Below are 5,655 nucleotides of genomic sequence, written 5' to 3'. Positions count from 1 at the left end.
AGAGTTTTGAAAGTGGTTTAACAAGTTTTACACACCACCATGCTATTTAATGTATGTGTAAGGTGTATATAGTTAAAAAACCAGTTTCAACGGTCAAAAACGGCTATATAGCCGTTGGAATCGGTTCCTAACAGTCAAAAATGTTTAAATTAAAAAAAAAACGGCGTACCTGGTTTTTATGTAAAACCCGGTCCTGGTTCCTACCCTACCCAGTTTCACTAGGTTCCCATTTCATTCCAGCAGGTCGGGTCCGTTTCCTACCTGTTTCCTGAGTGGAACCGGTTCCATTCTGTACCCGAAGACAAAAAAATTGGTTCCTGCCCGATTCCGGGTTTTAAAAAAACCCGATTTTGTGCACCTCTAGGCATGCGTGTATCAAAGTTTCAGTTATGTTTAGTCAATTTGGCCCATTGGGCTTTTAGGGTGCTCAACATAATTTTATAACCATTTTTTCAATCCAAACATAAAAAGTATTACTAGCGATTTTACCTTAAGAAGACATGCATGGCGTTTAAGCCATCTATTCACACAAACAGGAGTTATTGTTTCAAAAAACGTGTTGTTCCGGACACGCAAACCGGCCCACGCCAGACCCTGGCCCATCACGTGAGAGGTAAATCAGCCTCACTTAGCGGCAAGAAGATTGGCATTTAGGATCGGTTTCGAACCCACGACCTCTAGGTTATCGTTCCAAGATAAGAGAATAAAAATATCATCACTACTAAACACCTTTTTATTGTTTCCCAAAGAAATAACAAACCTTAGTTTTTGAATTTCTTTAAAAGAGTACATTGTTTTATAGGCAAAGTAATATTGTTGATGAAATTTATTAAAAAAAATTAGGTTTTTCTAATACTTGTTTATCAAAGTGTCTATAAACAAACAAAAAAAAAACAAAAAGTAAAATAGAACGAGTATAATCCAACGACAGTTTTGTGTGTTAGCTCTATCTCAGGGTTTAAAATTTTTTACATTTAAGGTGGATTTTGCATGTAATTGTCATCATATTATTATATTTATTTGTGTTCTATGATGTCATATGTGTTTGTATTTTACTACGTCACTTGTTCACAAGATGTTTTGTAATTTGGTCATCGGTGCATGTATGTTTTTGTCACACCCCATCTTAGGCCTAGGCGTGTGACCTATAGTTGGTACCGTTTTTGTAAATAAACCAGAGTCACGGTATATTAGCGGAAATTTAGCGTGGATAAAATATCAACATTTATATATACATTCAAAACACGAGATTATAAAAATACCCGATAATGTTTACAAAAGTTTCTTTGTTTAAAACCACCAATTACAATTAACAATAACAAAAGATTTATCTGAGCCATCAGATCTCCCAAGCATCTGTCCTTCATTACCTGTAAAACAGTTTAAAAATACGTTAGCAACACATGCCAGCTGACGCAAAATACTTTATTTACTTAATTACCCCTCGAGACATAACTTGGGTCTCGGCCCATCGTGGCTTAGGAATAACCAAGTTAAAACTAAATCACAAAATCACAATTATAAACTTAAGCTCAACTCGAAACCGCTCAGCAAACACTGCAGCATTCGAGATTACTTAGCTACCATTAGTATGCACATGATTACCTAGGTCCGGCCCGTCATGGCGGAGGCATAACCAAGTGTTGCGCGGTGTGCCCACCGTCTACCACGTATGAAAGGATCCAGACAAATGTACACGACAGCTTGAGTGCAAGCGACTACTTTTGTTCATAATGTTTTAGAGATATGTAATCTCATGTAATCAATTTAATTGACTCGATTAAACTAGTTATAAAAGTTTGGGGCGTATTCACCTTTTGTTTTATCAGCTACAGTTCACTGATTGTTTTTCTCTTTCTTGTTATCTCGGACCAATAGTACGAGTATAACTATTTGTTATTACTAGATTAATAATCTAGCTCTATACCTTTAGTCTTTTTCGCATATCTTTAACTCGATTATATTTTCTTTTCGAACCTTTAGTTCAAATCGTCTTTTCTTTATTAAACATGTTCGAATCTCTAGTTCGACTATTTATCTTTCTAAACACTACGTTTCTTCTTATTTCTTCACTTATTCAAGAAAATTAAATAATGTTTTATTTACTAACAAAGAATTATTTAATCTCGACATCCTTATTAAATTATATTTTTCTATGTTTATACTTTAAAGGCATCAAGTATTCTCTCGACTAGGGTCTAAGCCCATTTTAATATTATAATAATATTTTATTCGGGCATAACCCCTACCTTGATCAGCCTAATAATCACTTATATATACTTTCGGCAGCACTTCCACGCTTATCGAGATATTCTTGATTAGCCTTTCTTGGCACGCAAACCAAGGCAGTGTATGGTGGTCATCGGGTCGTGCACGTTCTTCGAGCTAGAATGCCGGTTGGCACGAACGTCGAGGAATCGTTGGTTGGGGGAACGGTTTACGAGGTAACGATCGTCGGATCGAGGGCACATATTGCGAGGTAGTGAGAGAATATTTTAGAATGAGGGATTGGTTGGTGTGCTGAAATGAGAGGGTTGGCTGCCCTATTTATTAAGGCCGTCAAGCTGACCCATCGTGGTACGTGATGGGTTTTAAAAAGGATCCATCGCGCATCGCGATGGATCAGGCATTATCATACTAATATTTTATTCCATTTCGGTACGCGATGGAGTTCTTGGATGCCCATCGTGATGCCGCCTAGTAGCTGTACAACGTCATCACTAGCTTTGCCACATATGCCACGTGGCCTAGCATGCATCTTTGCCTGTCAGACCACGTCATCGCAGTACGCGATGACATAATGGCTTTGGGAGCACACTTATCGCGATACCACCTATTTCTGCGAGCTTGTGACATACCCATCGCGGTACGCGATGGGTTGTCTTTCTGATCCATCACGTATCGCGATATGTCAAGCAATCAGATTTTTCATTTTGGTCCTTATACTTAAATACTTGGCATTTATTGGTCTCGTTGGGTCGAGCTGCTCAAGGATTATGATTGTGCCATCAAGTACCACCCTGGCAAGGCCAATGTAGTGGCCGACGCCCTCAGCAGAAAAGAAACAGATAAACCCAGACGGGTGAGAGCATTGCAACTCACGATTCATGCCAGCTTACCCGATCAGATTCGCGATGTGCAACTTGAAGCTTTGAAAGATGACAATCTTCCATCAGAACTCATGCGGGGCATGAGCAAGCAACTTGAAACCAGATCGGACGGGGTCCGATATTTTGAGAACCGGATTTGGGTTTCACGATACGGAGAGTTGAGAACTCTAGTGATGGACGAAGCTCACAAGTCCCGATATTCTATCCACCCTGGCTCAGATAAAATGTACCATGATTTAAAGGCACTTTACTGGTGGCCGAACATGAAAGCCGACATTGCCACCTACGTGGGCAAATGCTTGACTTGTGCCAGAGTCAAGATAGAATACCAGAAATCATCTGGACTACTGCAACAACCGGAACTCCCAATGTGGAAATGGGAACACATCTCAATGGATTTTATCACGAGTTTACCTAAGACACCGACGGGATGCGATACCATCTGGGTGATCGTTGACCGGTTGACCAAGTCGGCACACTTCCTAGCGATTAAAGAAACGGACAAAATGGAAAGACTGACTCGTGTTTACATGAAGGAAGTAGTGTCTAGACACGGAGTGCCTGTCTAAATCATTTCTGATCGAGATTCTCGTTTCACTTCGCACTTTTGGAAGTCGCTGCAAAGCGCACTAGGCACCCGTCTTGATATGAGCACAGCATACCATCCTCAAACGGATGGGAAAAGTGAACGAACTATTCAGACCCTGGAGGATATGTTGCGTGCCTGCGTATTGGATTTCGGAAAAAGTTGGGAACCCCACTTACCTTTGGTAGAGTTTTCGTATAATAACAGCTACCACGCAAGTATTAAGGCAGCGCCGTTTGAAGCGCTGTACGAACGGAAGTGTCGATCACCACTCTGCTGGGCAGAGGTGGGTGACAGCCAAATCACTGGTCCAGAACTGGTACTCGAAACTTCGGAAAAGATTGTTCAAATCCGAAATCGCATGACAGCAGCACGAGATCGCCAAAAGAGTTACGCCGACAAGCGCCGAAAACCTCTCGAATTTCAAGTGAACGATCGAGTGTTACTCAAAGTCTCACCTTGGAAAGGTGTGGTTCGCTTTGGTAAGCGAAACAAACTCAACCCACGGTATGTTGGTCCGTACCGGATAACTGAGCGCATTGGTCCGGTGGCGTACCGACTGGACCTGCCAACGGAACTCAGTGGCGTACACGAGGTATTCCACGTATCAAATTTGAAGAAATGCCTGTCCGATGAAACCCAAGTAGTTCCTTTGGAGGAACTGCAAGTTGATGAACAGTTACGTTTCATTGAGGAACCAGTCGAGGTTTTGGATTGGGAAACCAAAACGCTCAAACACAGCAAAATTCCAATCGTTAAAGTTCGTTGGAACTCGAGACGTGGAACGGAGTTCATGTGGGAACGCGAGGATCAAATGATGAAAAAGTATCCTCACCTTTTTGAAGGGCTAACCAAACACAGAAAACCGCGAAACTCGGCAAACCGTCAGACATCACCGGAGGTATGAATTAAATTTCGGGACGAAATTTCCTTCTACTAGGGGATGATATGACAAACTGAAAATTTTTCTTACTTTCTCAGACGCTCATCACGACTTGACTCAAATTTTCGGGACGAAAATTCTTTAACATGGGAATGATGTGACAATCGTCAATTTCAGGTTAACTCCGTTAACTCAACTTCGTCAATTCAAACTTAAGATCATTGAATCTATAACGCACACTTCATTACATTTAAACTAGGGTTTAAATGATGCTTAACACTTTCTACATGTGTAGTCTTTCGGGAATTGCACCGAAATGCAAACGAGTTGACGCAAACGATTGATGAATAAACGAAAAACGTCAAAACAGTAATTATGTGATAATTATGTGTTAGACTTATGTGTTGTGTGATAACATGGTTATAAACGTTAACTCAAGATGTAAACAAGTTAGTTTAAGCTAGGAAAAGTAATACTTAAAAGTGGAGGGGCTAGAGTGTAACATAGTATTCTATAAATACTATGTTATAATAAACCCTAACTCTTATTTTTCTTTCTCCCAAAACCGATCAGCCACCCCCTCCATCCCTCTTGGCTGCCGTCACCTTCACACACACATTCAACCAAGAAATCAAGCTTGTGATTGAAGAACTATGTGCTAGGAAGGTATAACTGATTTTCCTATACATCCTTGTTACTTAATTTTGATGTTTGTTGGGTTAATTGTAAACCCTAACAGCCGATTTTGGTGTGTGTGTATAGTTAATATGATTGTTGTTATTTGAATGATGATTTGATAACTAGATTGAATCTTGTTACATGTTGATTGTTGTGTCTTTGATTTGAGTTCAAACAAAAACCCTAATCTTGTGTGTAATGTGTAATTGATGTGCATGGATGGTGTTTATGGAGTCTAGAGGGTTATATGAATGCATGATAGTTCATAGATTGTTATTAAGTTGAGTTTGGATGCAAACAGTTTCTGGACAGAATGTGTATTTGATGTTTAAGTGACTGTAACGAAGTGTAAACATGAAAATTGGTTGAGATTATTAATACTACAGTAAACTAGGTTG

This window comes from Bidens hawaiensis, unplaced genomic scaffold (assembly GCF_021521415.1).
Source record: "Bidens hawaiensis isolate Kalapana, Puna unplaced genomic scaffold, B.hawaiensis_p1.1 tig00048380_1, whole genome shotgun sequence".
Classification (NCBI taxonomy): Eukaryota; Viridiplantae; Streptophyta; class Magnoliopsida; order Asterales; family Asteraceae; genus Bidens; species Bidens hawaiensis.
Note: the sequence above shows the minus strand (reverse complement) of the source record.